Source organism: Crocuta crocuta, unplaced genomic scaffold, assembly GCF_008692635.1.
Source record: "Crocuta crocuta isolate KB4526 unplaced genomic scaffold, BGI_CrCroc_1.0 scaffold95, whole genome shotgun sequence".
Classification (NCBI taxonomy): Eukaryota; Metazoa; Chordata; class Mammalia; order Carnivora; family Hyaenidae; genus Crocuta; species Crocuta crocuta.
Genome location: NW_027530971.1, coordinates 14,267,167 through 14,284,534, shown reverse-complemented (window position 1 = coordinate 14,284,534; position 17,368 = coordinate 14,267,167). Strand labels below are relative to the sequence as shown.

At 49.0% G+C, this 17,368-nt stretch overlaps 1 protein-coding gene across 4 annotated transcripts in view; it reads left to right on the top strand.

Moving 5' to 3' along the window:
* Positions 1 to 17,368, top strand: part of GGTA1 (glycoprotein alpha-galactosyltransferase 1 (inactive)) — a 55,690-nt gene continuing 38,322 nt past the window's right edge. The window contains exon 1 of one of the 4 annotated variants that reach the window (XM_077769742.1): positions 1 to 82. The gene's annotated coding sequence lies outside the window, so the exon portion shown is untranslated. Of the gene's footprint in view, positions 83 to 620; positions 948 to 5,727; positions 5,828 to 17,368 lie in introns of those variants that run through there. The other 3 variants (XM_077769744.1, XM_077769743.1, XM_077769745.1) reach the window with 3 other exon arrangements.

The following is a 17,368-nucleotide window of genomic DNA, read 5'->3' as shown; positions in this document are numbered from 1 at the left end:
GCCTCTGAGGCTTTGCTCGCAGCCCTTTGCACTCCTTCTGGATCTTGCGCAGGCCTCGCCTCCTTCATTTACCTGGAAATAGGTATGTCTCAGGAGGCAGGAGATGCAAGGGTGGGGGTGGGGGTGGGGGGGACCCCAGGCGTCGCTGCCACTTAGCTGGGAGACACTAACCCAGGGGAAGCCTCAGTTTCTGCAGCTATGAAATGGGGGTGCTGCTCTGAGTAAGACCACGCCAGTGTGGCAGGGCCAGCGTGTGCGCTGTGCCCTGGGGACATGGTTACTCTGTTGCATTCTGTGCGCTTTTGGCTACACTAAGCAAGCACTTTCTACCTCGTTCTGAGTTATTGCTGGGTGTACCTTGCCTCCCCTACCAGATGGGGGGGTGCAGGTGTAGGTCTCATGGTTAGAAGTGGCAGGTAGTCAGTGACTTAATAAGGCAGTGCTGGAAGTATCCCTAGGGTTTACCTGTCCCTGGAGACTTCAGACTGCGCTCCTGGGAGTCCTGAGATTCTGGCTGTAGAGTCACCATGGTGGGGGAGGGGAGCCTACGGGGCAGGGCTCTGCCCCCTCCCTTCTTACAGACAGAACAAGCTCCTTTCTGCCTTTATCTCTCCTATATATATTGGAGAAACCCCGGGGGCTGTTTTTGTTACCAGATTCCTCTGATACAGCCCGATTTGGAGAAACTGAGTCAAGAGGAATGCAAAGTGATTTGTGTAAGATTCTTTGGGGGCCAAGCCTTGCCAGGAAACCTGCCTCCTGAGTCATGGGCCAGGAGCACCTTTCCCTGGCCATGGTGGCTCGGAGCAGCCATTCGTCTGGCAGTTAGCACCAGCTCACTGGACCCTAACTCCAAGGCCTCAGGTCCACCTTCTTACCCTTCTGGGAGAAGAAGCCATGAATCACATCCTCCGAAATTTTTAAGGACTTCTGTGGGACCTTTAGATGTGAGTAAAACTAACAATTTGTTCATAGGCTCAAAAAGAATTAGGTTCCCCCCGGGGGCTAGTTAGCACACTGCCACTATCTCAGCCCAGCCCAACAGGGTGGGGGGGGGGGCGTCTTTTTACCTCATTTTATAGTAGAGGAAATGAAGTTCAGAGAGGCCAAGTAACTCACTCATGGGCACTCAGCTTCTAACTCGTGGCTAGGATTTGAATGCAGCTCTGTCTGACTCTAAGGCTTGTGCTCTTTACATTACATCATCTCTCCTGATGGTTAGAAAATGGCTAATGGACAGACGTCATTAAAATGGGAGCAGGATGGGAGACTGGGCATTCATATAGGGGCATTTATAATACAAATAGAATTGTATTTGGAATGAATGTGTTTTCTGCCTTGTACGTTCTTTTTGTTTTACTATTTTTTGGTAGATACTTAAAAATTATTTTTCTAGTGTTTAATTAAAGTATAATCTAGATACAATAGCATCCACAAATTAAGTGTTCAGTTCAGACATGTTTTGACAGTTGTTCACACCTATGCAACCACCACCCAAAATGAGATGTAAATATTTGCAACATCCTGGAAAGTTTCCATTTCCAACTAATTTTCCGTCCCTCCTTCCAGACAACTATTTTCTGATTTTATTGCCATTGATTAATTTTGCCTGCTCTTATACTTCGTGTAAATAGAATAATACTGTATACCTTTGGTTTATTTCACTTGACATAGTAGCTTCCAAGATCGCTTGTATTGCTGCATATGGGAGTAGTCTGTTTCTTTTTATTGCTTGAGTAGTATTCATTCCGTTGGATGGGTTCACCACGGTTTGCTTATTTATTCTCTTATTGATGAACATGTTGGATTATTTCCAGTTTGAGCTCTTATTTCTTGTAGAATTCTTTTGTGGACATTTGTTTTCACATAGGAGTGAAACTGATGGGTCAGAGGGTATATAGCGTTTTACCTTCCCGCAGCAAAATAAGGGTCTTGCGATTATCCCACATGCTTGACCATGTTTGGTATTGATTTGATTTTCGTCATTTTGATTTTAGCCATTTTAGGGATGGGCTGATGGTATCTTATACTTTCTATTTTTATGATGGAATTTTAAGGGCTGTTGGAGAAGACAGCATGAACAGAGGGCAGAATATAAAATAAGACGGGGGCGCCTGGGTGGCTCACTCAGTTATGCGTCCGACTTCGGCTCAGGTCGTGATCTCGCGGTTCGTGGGTTTGGCCCTGCATCAGGCTCTGTGTTGACAACCAGCTCAGAGCCTGGAGCATGTTTCAGATTCTGTGTCTCCCTCTCCCTCTGACCCTCCCTGCTCACGCTCTCTCTCTCTCTCTCAGAAATAAATAAAACATTTAAAAAATGAATATAAAATAAGACGGTGGCATGGGGGCCCCTAAGAAGCCATTTCTCCGGAGGGAAGGAACCTAATGGTGGTTGGAATTGTGACCTTAGGAATAGGAAATTCTGGGTTTAGGAGAGCTCTCTGTGTACCACCTGTGATCTAAGACATGGTACTTGCACTCTATAAACTAAGCAAGTTTGTCCATGCTTATTGCTTTGTTTTTTTTAATTGATTTTAAAGTTTGTTTATTTTGAGAGAGAGAGTGAGAGCAGGGGAGGGGCAGAGAGAGAGGGAGAGAGAGACTCCCAAGCAGGTCTCGAACTCATGAACTATGAGATCATGATCTGACCTGAAACCGAGAGCCAGACACTTAACCGACTGAGCCGATGCCCGGGTGCTCTTGTGCTTATGGCTTTCAGTGCTACCTCCAGAACGATCATCTTTGGGGTCCAGTTCACATCTCTGTTGTGGGTCCCTGAGTCACGTGGTTAACTGCTCACTCGGCATCTCTTCTTGGATGTCTCAAAGACACTCGACAAGGCTAGAACACGACTCATTATCTCATATTGGCTTTCTGTCATGGGTCACTGGATGAATGATGGCACCACTAGCTGAGAGAATATATAACAAGGAACATTTGGGTCAAGGGCAGGGATAATGTATTTGGTTCCATGCTAAATGGTGTGAAGTAGCCTGGGAAGATAAGGACAGGAAGATGCTCTGGGTGGTTAGGAGATTACTGAAGTCTGCTAGGAGTAATTCTGGTGGAAAGGAGAGCAGGCAAGTTAGATTGCTGATACATGAAAGAGAAAGAAGTGGAGATGGCGAGTACAGGCAACACTTTCAAGAAATTTGTGGGAAAAGGCCAGAGGGAGATTGAGCTACAGTTGTAGGAATTTGAAGGTGAAGGAAAGGATTTTAGGATGGAAAAGACAAGGGGAGAGGGAGGCCAGGGGAAGGACTCAGTCTCGGAGAGGGAAGGGATGGCCAATAGAGCAAAGTGCTAGGGACGCGGGATGGAATGGACAGGTTGACTTTGAAAGAAGGATGGATGTTTCCATCTCTGTGACTGGGTGTGAGTAAATGAAGGTTAGAAAGCCTATCAACTACAGAATTCTCTGTTGACCCTCCAGGTGCACAGCTCATAATCATGATGTGGAAAGTTCTTCACCATCTGCTCCCTTCGTGTCTCATACAGTGTGTATCACATGATACTATCATGCAATATCATTATATGAGACGTACTGTAGTATGTCTCATGTAGTATGTATCAGCCAGCTTTGCTACAGCTATGCTGCATAACAAACAGCTCCCTCCCCCCCAAATCTTAACTTAATGACCATAAAAGTTTATTGGTCACCTTAGCTGATGGCTGGAGGGAGAGCAGTTGTGACTACATGGTTCTGTGGCTGTGCTGTGAGTGCCAGCCAGCCAGAAGATCTGCTCCACGTGTCTTATCATTGCAGGGCATAGGCTGAAGGAGCTGCTTCTATCTGGTATATGTCATGCTCATGGTTAGAGCTGTAAGAAGAAAGAAACGAAGCAATGCTTCTTAAAACCTTTACTCTGAACTGGCACCCTGTCACTTCTACTACTGTCAAAGCCAGCAATATGACCAAGCTCAAAGGCAATGGGACAGATGTATATACAGAACATTTTGTTTTGTTGTGCTTTGCAGATATTACTTTTTTTCTTTTCCACAAACTGAAGGTTGGTGGCAACCCTGGGTCCAGACAGTCTAGGTGCACCATTTTTTGCAACGGCATTTGCTCACTGTGTGTCATCCGGGGCACATTTTGGTGACTCTTGCAACGTTTTCATGATTTCAACAAACTCTTTCACTATTACTATATTTGAATTACTGAAATCTCATGAGAGAACCTTGACAGATGAGAAGCTGGTTTATATGGATGAGCAAAGAAAGTGGTTTTCTCGAGATGGCATCTCCTCCTGGTGTAGAGGCTGCAAAGGTGGTTGAAATGACAACAAAGGATTTAGAATATCACATCAACCTGGTTGATGGAGCAGCAGCAGGGTTTGTGGGGACTGCCTCCCACCTTAAAAGAAGTTCTAACGTGGGCAAAATGCTATCAAACAGCATCGCATGCTACAGAGAGATCCTTCTTGTAAGGAAGTCAATTGATGCAGCTAACTGCACCGTTGTCTTATTTTAAGAAATTGCCAGAGCCACCACACCCTTCAGCAACCACTACCCTGATCAGCAGCCCTCAACGTCAAAGCAAGACTCTCCACTAGCAAAAAGAAACTCCAACTTGCTGAAAGCCCAGATACTGGCTAGCGTTCTTTTTTTTAGCAATAAAGAATTTTTTAGTTAAGGCATGTACATTGTTTCTTTACACATAAGCCTGCTGCACACTTAACAGACTGCACTGTAGCATAAATGTAACTTTTATAGGCCCTATGACACCAAAAAATTCATTGGATTGGATTTGTCGTGATACTCTCTATCACGGTGGTTGGGAAATGAACCTGTGATGTCTCCGAGCTGCATCTGCGCTCTGATTGGCAGAGATCGATGCTTCGGAACAGTAATCCAACTGACCACATATTTTGTTAATAATCCCCTGATACAAATCTCCGTTTATTCTTCTCTCTCTGAACGAATCTCCATCGCATGGCTGGCCTCCTCTTTCGTGCACTTGCTCTCTCTTCAAGCATGGCAGCATGCTTTCAAATCGCTGTACCTTTGCACACATGATCCCCCTGTCTGGGAGCCTCCCCCCACCAAATCTGTGATCTAGGCAGTCCCATGTCTTTGTCGTTTTTTTTTACTTCCATCCTTCTGCTCCTGCTTAGCTGAGGCGCACCTGTACCCCTCTCCAGCCCGGACCCCTGCTGCTGTGGCTTCCAGTACATCTCGTCACCGCAGCCTAAGCCTCCCCAGACACCACACTTCTTGGGTTTTTGATCTCTCGCAGGCTCCCCTCTGTCCTCAGGCACATGTCCCTGTACGAGGCATCCAAGACCCTGCACGTGCCGTTCTCTGAACAGCTCCTACCCCCTTCGACTTTCTGTTGCAGCCTCAGGAGTCTACTACAGCGCCTGAAACCCTCTCCTGGTTTTATGCCCCGGGGCTTTTTCTCCATGCTGCCCCTCTGCTTGGGCCCCCCTTCTTCCTTCCTCCCCACATCCACCTGCAGACTCCTACTCATCCTTCAAGACCCGGCTGAATCATCATCTTCTCTGTGAAAAGCCAGTGTCTTCATCCTGCCTCCCAGGACTTAGGCCCTTCCCCCCGGTGCCCTCCCCCGCTACCCCGGGCATCCTGTACTTACACCCCTTCACAAGCGGTCGTTTCTTCCCTCTTTCTCTGTGAGCTGTGGGAGCCGGAGGGCACTGTGCCCACAACCACAGCGCTCTTTACTGACCTGCTCCAGTGGTTAAGCACGGCCTCCGGAGGCCCACTGCTGCGTTCCCACCCTTCGTGGCTTTCGAGCCGAAGCAAGGCCCTGCACCTGTCAGCCTGGGCCAGGAGCTTCATCTCACTCCTCGGAGAGGGAGGCCAGGTGGGTCAGCTCGGGAAGTCAAACTGATAGAGATTCGGGCCGGGTACTGAAGGCACAGGGGTCATCACGCAGTATGCTTAACCCAGAATAACTTCCAAAAGTCCTTTCTGTTCAGAAAGGAGGAAGTAACAATATGCCGTTTCAGTCTCCAGCCAGAGAGCTGTTCTGTGCTCGGCCTGTGCACACACGGCGTGGTGGCCCCAGGTCCCGGCTGCATGCCATCTGACCCGGCCGGGGCGCTGCCAGCACGCGGGGACCAGCAGCCACTGTGCTCATTTTTAGTGCCAAAGAGAGTCTGCGTGAGGGCGAGGTGGTGGGGTGGAGACCCAGCACCATGTGCCCACGCAGGCGGTCACCAGGGAGCCGGGCGGGGGGCACGTGCTTCCTGAGGCTCCCCTCGGAAGCCGCGTGTGCCTGGCAGATGTGAATGGCAGGAGAGAGCGTGGTGCTGCCCCTTGAGCCAGGTCCCCACTCAGAGAAGAGTGAGTGACCTGCTCCGAGGAGAGTGAGCGATCTGCAAGGGAGGAGGAGGGCCCAGGGAGAGCACACCTGGGAAGTCGGGGGCAGAGCCTCAGAGGATGCTGTCATCAGGACTGAATGTCACCGAGAGGCTGGGTGGGGACAATGAGCCCCGGAGAGAGGTCCGCCGGCTGTGGCTTGACAGCAAAACCCAGGGGAAACAGAAAAATGGTTATGGAATTATTATGATTCGAGTTCTCTACACTAGTTGGCAGTTTGAAGAGTGAGGTCATATTTCCATCTTGTTTGAGTATCACAAAAGCGCTATGAGGTCAGCAGATTAGGACTAATTCCCCTGTGTTACATGGGGGGAAACTGAGGGCTTCTGATGTTTTGTCCAAAGTCTCTCAAGAATGAACGTCAGAATGAGGGCATGAAAACCAGGTCCTGACTCCAAACGTTGTGTGGCTTGGAGACCCTGGCGGGGGCAGGCAGGGGCAGGCAGGGACAGCAAAGGTGGTTCTGAAGGTTCAGGGGTGCTGGGGCCCAGATCCACGTCCAGCCCAGGACAGGGCTCCTCAGACAGAAATCAACCAGAGAGTAAGAGGCAGCCTCTGGAAGAGGCTGGGAGAGAGAGGCCAGGTCTTGTGATTAGTTCTTAATGAAAGTTTTTAATTCCATCCCTGCCTTTGTCTTCAGGAGCCTCGCTTTAAATGCCCACTTACAGGCCAGACACTGAAAGGCGTCCGGGCTGCAAGTGAGCTGGCCGAGCTCCACCCTGTACTGGTGCTGCCAGCAGTAGGAGCTGTTGGGGGCTCAGTTTCCCTGTCAGCAAAATGGCCCCGAGGCCATGATCCAGCAAACTTCTCTCTGAGCAACTCTTGCTGTTAAACAGCAAGTCCAAACCCCCAGGAAGTGAACAATTGAACTAAAAACCAAAAGGGAGGAGTAGCTGTTGTCCTCAGAGGGAGCCCAAGGCTTTGGCCCCTACTTGCCAGATGGGACACGGAGGGACAGTGGTTCCGGGAGATGCGTCTGTTCCAGAGACTCATACTTTGAAATTAGCTATTCACTGAGCAGTCGCCAAGCCACCATAAATTCACTCACTCCTTTATTGACACGCCCAGAATTTGTTGAGCAACTGCTATGTGCTGTGCTACATACCTGGGGGGCAGCAGTGAACAGACACAAGCCCCGCCCACCGGGACGCTGGGATTTGCTGGGGAGACAGTCATTTAAAAAACCCAGCGCACAGCGAGAGCCATGAAAGAGAAGGGCAGGGTGGGTATCACGGGGGCCTGAGCCTGTGGGGGGAGGTAGTCAGGGAGGACTTCCTTGAGGAAGCGCCCCGTCCACTGGGCCCTGTGGGAGTTAGGGGGTAAAGAGAGAAGAGTGTTGCAGGCAGAGGGCAGAGGCTGTGAGAACCAATTGTCCTGAAACCCCTCTGGCTGTTCCAGAGCCCAGACAGCCTTGGTGGCCAGAGGACCACAGAGGAGGAAGCAAGCCCGGGACAACGGGCCAGCTGCCCAGAGGGATGACGTCGGTAGCTTCTGTGTGCAGAAGAGCTGCCACCTTCCTCCCTCTTCAGGGGACCATGAGTCCTCAAGTGGCTGGCCGGCTGCCCCAAGAACCACTTGCCTGGCATCTGTGGGGAAGACAAAGGAACTTCTCAGAATCAGGGGCAGGGGGCCCTTGAAGGGGGACATGGCTCCCGGAGCGCAGGGACTCATCTTGGCTTGCTCGGTGGACTAAATCTGCCGTGGTCTGCACGCTGGTATTTTGTGTAGCAAATTCTCTTTTCGGACGTTAGCCAGAGCTGTGCAAGGGAAGGGGAAATTAATAGTCCTATGTGCACATTTAACGGAGTGCGTGGAAATTCGTTCCTTGCGTGCAAGTGCTCAGTAAGTGTTTGGGGCTGATATACTGAGGAGCACATGAGAATGTGTGCTGGTCAGAGATCATGGTTGTAAGCAACAGATGGGGAGTGCAGCCCGCTGTGGCAGGAAAGGCGTGCATTGGAAGGGTTTATTTTATTGCTCACAGTGCCCCCGGGGAATGCTGAAAAACCAAGCTGGCCGGAACCTGTAGAGGTTGAGCCATCGACACCACAGTTAGGGTCTCGCTGCCCCTGGGGCCTGCTGGGACATTTCATGGGCATCCGAACCTTCGTGCCTCTTCTTTAGGAGGTAAAAGCGCTAAGTGGCCAGGTCTAGGTGACTCTCCTGCGTTCCAGGTGCATTCGGACAAACAGAAAAGTGCCTGGCCTGTTCCACTCTGGTGGCAGGAGAGGATTCCTGATACTAAGCTGAGAAGCCCCAGAGTTCACCAAAGCCACCAGAGTTGGGGCTCCCTTAGTGCCAGAGAACCGCATAGGTCTAAAGAGAGTCACACAGCTGTAGCTGCGGTGGAAGAAGGCTTCTGGGGAACTCTCAGAAGGGCAGCCTGGCCTCGTCAAGTTATTGAACCCCTGGACCTCGACGTTCCCAGGTGTAAAATGGGTTGGTATGGGTTTTGGAGACAAATGTGTCTGGTGACGTGGTACTATTAAACGGCAGCTACCCTTATCATTATTATCAGTAGAAGTCTAGTATCTTCACTCGGCTGTTATCAGAACTGTTATGTTATTTAAAGGAAGGAAACCTAACATGAAAATCTAGAAGTAAGAAGTGACCACACATTTCTGCAAACAGATTCTCTGCAGGGGTTCCTTTAAATGTTTACCTCCTGGGGCATCTGGGTGGCTCGGTCGGTTAAGTGTCCGACTGTTGATTTGGGCTCACGATTTGTGAGATCGAGCCCCGTCCCGGATTCTGTGCTGGCAGAGTGGAGCCTGCTTAGAATTCTCTCTCTCTTCCTCTCTCTCTGCCCCTTCCTTGTCCCACTCATGCTCCCTCTCTCAAAATAAATAAACATTTAAAAACCAAAAAAAAAAAAAAAAGATAAAAATAAATAAATTTTTACCTCCTCAGGATACTTACCACAGGACTTAATGTACCAAAACCAAATAAACGAATGAATGAATGAATGAATCACCATCTTAGAGCCCCTTGATAAATATTGTTGAAGAGAGAGCAGTAGTTTTACGGAAACAAGACAGATCCGTTTAGAGATCCCAGTCTTGCTTCCTCACTGTGGACGCCTTAAAAAGGGAAGAGAAAGTTCAGGCCACGTGACTGGAAGCTCCCCGCCCCCCCATCCCCAGGAGAGCTGGGGCTTCACCACCACACCCTCTGGCCGGAAAAACACAGACTCCCACGAACACAGGAGGCCCGGATTAGATCTAGACAGCGTGGCGTGCTGGTAAATGCTTCATGCCTCGCTCCTGGAGGATCGACAGCCCTGATAGTGCAGTGTTTGCAGGCTCTGCAGTATACATATTTCCACCAGGACCGTGTTTAAGCCACCACTGGAGGGGAGCGAGCTCCTCTATAGCATTTCCCACCATGCCTCAATACGATTGGTGTAAATAACCTCGAGAGTATATGATATAATAAAACACTTAGGAAGTGACGAGTTTTGAAGGATACTTTCGTTCTTAATAGGATTCGTTTAATTATAAGTTCATATCATTGAATTTTTAATGACGGCTGTAACAGCTCACTTGCCAAATTCCTAAAAATTTAGCAGTTGGCCCTTACAAGCCAACGTGAGCCAACTTTGGCACGCTACTGGTTTGGGAGGTCCCTGGGGACCCCAGAGAGAGGCCAGCCCAAAGAGGATCCCCAGACAGCGCCCCCCCCACCTCCATGTCAGTCTCAAACATGTCAACATCTTTTATTTGCTTTGTAATCCATTCTACCACTGAATTTATATTATATGAATATACATTAATTATTTAATAAATACCCAGTAAAATTAATAATTCATAATATTAAACAGTAATGTTTACTAATTAATTAATATATATTATATATATTCTATTTCCACGGAAATTATATACCCTTAATTATTTGCTAATTATAGCTATTAATTTTATTTGCTTACCAACTAGAATGTGAGCTCTGTGAGAAGAGTACTTACCTGTTTGGTTCACTGTCGAACCTTGAGTGCATGGATGTCATGGGCCCTCAGTAACCATGGATCCATTGAATGAATGGGAGTAAGTCAAGGAACCGTCAACGGTTCAAATCCTGCCTCTGCTATAAAAGTCATCTTTCTGTGAACCTTTTCTTTCGTCTGTGAAAGAAGAGGATTTGAGCAGAGACCCCTAAGTTTCCCTTCCCTTCAGCTATAAAAAGGCTCGGTCCCTGAGGAAGACCTCCCTTTCCAACATGGCAGCCCCACAGAGATTTGCAAGTGAGCATCTTCAAGGGTAGGAGCTAGTGCGTGGGTTCTGAGGATCCTCGGTTTTATTGTTTTCCTCTGTGGACTGCTTTTTAAACACTGAGTGCCAGTGACTTTCCTTCAGCCATGACTGGCCCCTGCCCAGCCGCCTGGGCTGTGCTCAGAGAGCCAGGCCCTGCCTATTCAGAGGCAACAGATCTTTCGAGATCCGTTGCGTTTACCACTGGGTGAAATGCTCGCAGTTCAAGACGGGCAGTCCGCCTGTGTGAGTCGTTGCAGAAAGATAGGAGCCCAGGGCTCCACCTTGAGCCTGGAGCCCACCGGAGCCATATGGGGCATCCGCAGGAGGCAGAGCCATGACCCTGCGTCTCTTGCACCATGTTTAATGTCTTAATGCGGAAGAACAGTCCTTCTTTGTTTCTAATCCTCCATAGATGAAATTTTGCTAAAATACAGTAAATTGGATATACTCTCCATTTCTCTGCCTCCTCACGGAGGAGAAAACAGCGTCCTTCTGCAGGCCACGCTTCGAGAGCCACTGTCCTGGGGGACGTAGGTCAAGGCTCCTTTTAGCTCCCACAACACGGGCAGAAGCAGGTACTTGAGTGTCCTGCCTGTGCTGGTGAGGCCCCGGAGGAGGGGCAGGGTTCTGGCCCTCTCTGTGCGGAGCAGAGGGAGGTGGTGTGTCCCGGGAGGTGAGAGACCGGCCCCTCTGTCAGACAGAGTCCACTGTTCTCCGCTCCTGTGCGGCTGTGGTGACTGCGTCCAGCCTCCTCTTACCTGCCCACACCCGGCATCTTCCCCTGCACCTCACGGCTCTTCTTTCCCAAGGCAAGCTGAGGGGGGCCAGCGACCCCTGCTGCTGAATCTGGGTGCGGCCACAGACCTTCTCTGGTGCCTGGCAAACTGGAGCAGCAGCGGCCCCCCGAATCCATCTGCTTTGGGGAAGCATTCTAGGATTTTCTGCCATTTGCCTTATAGTTTCTTCCCCCCTCCCCCCCCGCTGAGCTTGGCTGCACCTGAGTTTCCGATTTGCCTTCTCCAAGGGACAGGGCTGCCGACGTGGGCCTCAGGGCCAGTAGGGTTGTCTGGGCTCTGCTTGCCTGGCCCGTGTTAGGTCAAGGTGAGAAAGGGAAGTGGTCAGAAGTCAGGGTGATGCGAAAACAACAGCTCACGCTCACTGGGCATTTACCTGCTCCAGGTGCCGTCTGGGGCTCTACAGGAGCCGTCTTTTCATCCTCCAGAAACCCCAGTTTTACAAATGAGGAAACTGAGGCACAGAAAGATTAAGAAATTTCCCAGGGCCGCACGATGAAGGGGAGGTTTGATTCTCGGACATGGGGAAGCAGGGGTGCCCTTTCATCAGAGCACCACACTGCCTCCTGGAAGGAAAAAAACAGAGTGAGTGGGGGCATGGCCCCGTCCCAAATTCAGTCCCCTTCCTCAACAGATGGGGAAACCCAGGCCTAGAGAGGGGCGTGCACCAGAGCCCAGGAGTCCTGCCCTCCACCTTCTGCTCTGTCCCGGGCTTCCCTGCCTTCAGAGGAACGGTCACAGGGACACCCTCAAGACTGTTCATCTGCTCATCCTGGGCTTCACAGCCCCTGGGAGCACACCGGGGTGGGGGTGACATTGGAGGAGGCCCAGGTGGACACCAGAGGTGTCCTCCGCCCACACTGTTGGAGAGATGTCTCTGTACGGACTCTCGGCTTCAGTAGAAGGTTCAGAAACTCTTTGTTCTCTCATTAACCGCCCAGGCTTCAGAGAAACAGGCCACTCATCAGCTCCTGGATGTCACATTTCCTGTTTGTGTGCCTGGACTGAGCTACTGCTCTTGCTCTTGGTGAAAGATAAGGGGAGGAGGGAGCCTTCTTACTGGAATTACCATTGTTGGTGATGGGAAGAGCCTAGAAGGCTGTACCTGCATGCTTCGTTTCGTAGCTAGCGGAGACTGAGGCCAGAGAATGTAAGAACTGGTTCCACGAACTTGTTCAATGAGCTGGAATCACAATGGTTGACGGTGTGAGTTTGGTTTGTTCGTTCGTTTGTTTGTTGAGATGATAACATCATAGACTCTGTGAGCTGGCAGAAATCTAATAGGTGCTCCATCCACCTCCCTGTGTTTCACAGATGAGGGCCTGAGGATGGGGTGGAGGTGGATGGGGATGGGAGGGCACTTTCTGAAGAACCCTGAGAAGAACTTGTTTTTTGAATCCGCAGACAACAGATACCATTGACTGCCACCTCTCTGCCAGCTAATTAATGAAGAGTCTTCCATCTCATGGAGAGAGAGCTGTATTAATCAAATAATCACACCTATGTGTCCAATTAGGGGTCAGTGCCCCAATGGAAAGGCATAGGGTGCTACAAAGGAGCCTAAGAATAGAACGGAGAAGACTTCCCTTGGGTGGTGACATTGTCATCAAAGCTCAAGGACTGGAAGGAGGGTGCAGAGGTGTGAGGGGGCTGGGAAAGGCGTCCCAGGCACAGGGAAGAGCAGGTGCAATATTTTGAGGCCGGAAATGCCTTATTTTATAGATGAGAATGCCAAAGCCCAGAGATTGGAGACTTACCTAGTGTAGTGCCTCAAAGAATCTTTCTTCCTGTCCCCTCCTCATCTTTTCATTAAAACTTTTCTTCTCTTTTAAATTTTTTTTCATGTTTATCTATTTATTTTGAGAGAGAGAGACAGAGCACAAGCAGGGGAGGGGCAGACAGAGAGGGAGAGAGATAATTCCAAGCAGGCTTCATGCTGTCAGCACCGAGCCCAACACGGGGCTCGAACCCACGAACTGTGAGATCATGACCTGAGCCGAAGTCAAGAATTGGATGCTTAACTGACTGAGCCAGATGCCCCAGAACTTTTTTTTTCTTTTAAGGAAAGAGGCAAGAGACTAACCAGCTCTGTGGCAGAGCTGGAATTATGGGGACCTCCCCCACCCCTTCACACCAAGGGAGTTTGAGAAAACCCTCTATCTGGCTATTCCCTAACTGTGGGCCTTTGAGAAGGGGAGATAGCCTCTTTGAGCCTCTCTTTCTTCATCTGTGAGATGAAGCCCACCCTCCTGGGCCGAGGATTACACACAGATTCCCCGAAAGAGCTTTCTGCTTGGCAATGAGGGAGCTAGAGCTGGGGGCTGTGGGGCTCCCTTCACCTGCCTCCCAGGGCCACCCCGAGCCCGGAGGGTTTGAAGGATCCTCTCTTTCCCTCCTCTCTTACCATAATCCTAAAACCTGCCACTCAGCCCTAACTACCTTTGGTTCTACCACTCTTGAGCATTCCACCAAGACACGCATGAACAGTGAACGAGGGTACAAAGGAAGAAGCTTGTGAGCACCTACTATGCACCCAACATCTCAGTGACACCTTACACAGGCGGCATCGTTTAACCCCTACAATGGCCCTATCAGGTGGGTGCCTTTCTTCCCATTGGTTGGGTAAGGACCCTGCCTGAGGTCACATGGCCAGCGAGGAGCCACTCTGTGGGTGGCCCCAGCCTCCTCATCCTAGGCAGAGGGCCCAAGAGCCAGGAAAGGTGGACCCAGGAGGTCTAGGGTGGAAGGCAGACACATTGGCTGCCCTTCCAACCAGTACTGTCCTCTAAATATTTGGTCAACATTTATGTGGGGTGGGGGATGTTGGAGGAAATGGATCTGCAGTGAATGCAAATGGCCGGCCTCTTCTGGATTCTGAATTCTTTCTACCCAAGAACATTTTCCAGAAGTTGAAGGGATAGAAATTCACCGCCAAAGTCACTTTCCCATCTGCAATGCCTTAATGTCCTGAGGAAAACATTGGCTGTTTCCCACTTTTCTGTAGCTTTCTTTCTCTCTTCAGTTTGCATTTGAGTGTCTCCAAGCCAGACAGCTTCTTGGGAAGCTCATTAGAAGATTTATTTTGGTTCCATTTTTATTTGAAATTTATTTAAATATAGATGAGGACAACTAGTCTTAAAAAGGGGAGGCAGTCTGCCTGTCATTTANGTGTCTCCAAGCCAGACAGCTTCTTGGGAAGCTCATTAGAAGATTTATTTTGGTTCCATTTTTATTTGAAATTTATTTAAATATAGATGAGGACAACTAGTCTTAAAAAGGGGAGGCAGTCTGCCTGTCTGCTTTTGACTGAGCAGCTTGGTGTACACTTTAGTTGGCATCCTTGAACTTGGCTCCTTGTATTAAGAGCATAAAGTATTGCCTCCATTTACATAAAAGACAACAAGGCATTTTTGGAAAGTGTCAGAGAACCACCAGATTTGTTTAATTAAATAGCTGTTTGTTCGGTTTTGAGAGTAATTTATTCTCATTGTAGAACATTTGAAAATGCAGAGAAGTGGAAAGGATAAAGTGATCCGTCTGTCACAATCTCATCACACACAATGCACTATTGTTACCGTGTGAATCTAGTTCTGGCCGGTATTTTTTGTGTGTGTGGTGAAATCTACATAACATAAACTTTACCATTATAACATTTTTTGAGTGTACCATTCAGTAGCATTAAATACACTTACATTATTATGCAACTATCCCTACCGTCCATCTCTGGAACGTTTCCATCATCCAAAACAGAAACTCTGTCCCCCCGAAGTGATAAACTGCCATTCCCTCCACGCCCCCATCCGTGGGATCCCCCACTCCACTTTCCGCCTCCATGCATTTGACTACGTTACACATCCTTCTAAGTAACATCATCCAGTGTTTGTCCTTTTGTATCTGGCTTATTTCACGTTTTCAGGGTGAACCACTATTGAAGCAGGTGTCAGAATCTCCTTCCTTTTCAAGGCTGAATAATACTCCACTATATGTGTACACCACATTTTGTTTATCCATCCATCCATCAGTGGACATCTGAGTTGCTTCTTCCTTTTTGGCTATTGTGAATAATGCTGCCTAGACGTTGGTGTACAAATCTCTCTTCAAGTCTCCGTCCTCGATTCTTTTGTGTATAGAGAATTCCATGTTTAACTTTTTGAGAAACCGCTATACTTGTCCAGTAAATTCTGATGTATTGGATCCAGCCAGAGTTGAGATCGTAGCCTTTGTGCAGTTTGGTATCTGGCTTTCTCATTTAATTTTACATTTTATTAACTATGCTTCAAAAGCTTTGTTTTTTTAAGGTTGTGTAACATTCTATTGCGTTGCTATCCACACTTACCCCCTCCACTCATTGATTTCTGGACCACACAGCAAAAGATTTTAAATCATGATGGTAAAATAAATAGCTTGTTCCTGGTCAGCAGCCTTCATGCTGTGTCCACACCTGTTGAGAAATACTCAGCAAAGATAGATAGGTTGCCGCCTTCAAGGAATTTAAATTTTTCTCTTTGGGGATTCTTGGATGATCATCCAATTCAGTGGTTTTAAAAATTCTTCGTAGCCTGGGGACCTGGGTGGCTCAGTCGGTTAAGTGTCTGACTTCAGCTCAGGTCATGATCCCGTGGTTCATGGGTTTGAGCCCCATGTCGGGCTCTGTGTTGACAGCTCAGAGCTTGGAGCCTGCTTTGGATTTATCTCCCTCTCTCTCTACCTTCCCCTGCTCACGCCTGTTTTCCTCTGTCTCTCAAAAATAAATAAATGTTTAAAAATTTTAAAAAATAAAGCTCTTTGCAGCTAAGGAAAGTTTACTACCAACAAAATAGAGTATGAAGCACAGCATATAATAGCAAACAGATAAAAGGGAAGATGATCTAAAGAAGCGTAGATGGGGGCTCAGAATCTGCTCTCTCACTCCCCCCCATCTCCCCTCTGTGGTCTCTGGGGGATTTTGGGACATTCTGGCGTTCTCCAGAACACAGTTAGAAAAACCACCAGGGTGACCTGGCGCCTTTATTTTAAAGAAGGGAGGACATCTTGAGAATGGAAGGGACTTGCCAGAGGTCAAGCTCATTTTTTTACTCATTCATTTTTTTTTGCTCAACATATAGCACCTACTGCTTGCATGTTGGAATCACTTAAGGAGCCTCTTAAAAATAAGGTTCCAGGGACTCGTCTGGACTCCAAAGCAGTAGATGTGGGGAGAGACCAGGACTGGATCCCGTGCTCCACAGTCCACACTGGGCAATGTGGGGTGCTCACAGTCCGGCCCCCTGCATTCTCACATGCTTGTCCTTCAACCCTGAATGCTCTTCCCCACCCACTCACCCTTTGAGGCCCAGTTCGAATGTAGCCCCTGCCTCTCTGCAGCCTGGCCGCCCAGCCCCGTACCCTACACCTTACTCCTTCCTCTGCGGCCCCAGAACAGAGCATGCCGCTCGCATCTCTACTCACACTGACTTCTTTCTGTTGCAGGTAATAGTTCGTTGCTTCCAGCACTGGCTCCCTGACTAGTATGTAAGCTCCTCAGGGGGCTTGTATGGTCTCTGCACTCCCCCACACATACAGGCATGCACTGGGTGCTCTGTGACTATCCACTGACTGGAATTGGATGTGGTACCCACCCCGTATTTGGAGGATTAAAAAAATCAGATAGCAACTTATGGAAGGTCATGCAGCCCATCAGAGCGGTGCCCGGGCTGGCACCAGGTGTCCTGAGGCTCAGCGCTCTGCACGGGCCAGCTGGCAAGGAGGACAGCTGTCTGGTCCGGGCAGGGAGCACTGGCCCCGGCTGCCTCATCCCTGAGTCCGATAATAGCCCGCATTTTCTGAAATCTAGAGCGTTCTGCCTGGATTGTGATTCAGTGTGCCTGTTTGGATGCCTGAACTTTACTTTATAAAACTTAAGCATATACAGGATGGGATATCACGTTAGCACTATTTAGGCTGAGCCAGGATGCAGATGCTAAGGAAGCAAGTGTAGCGGTG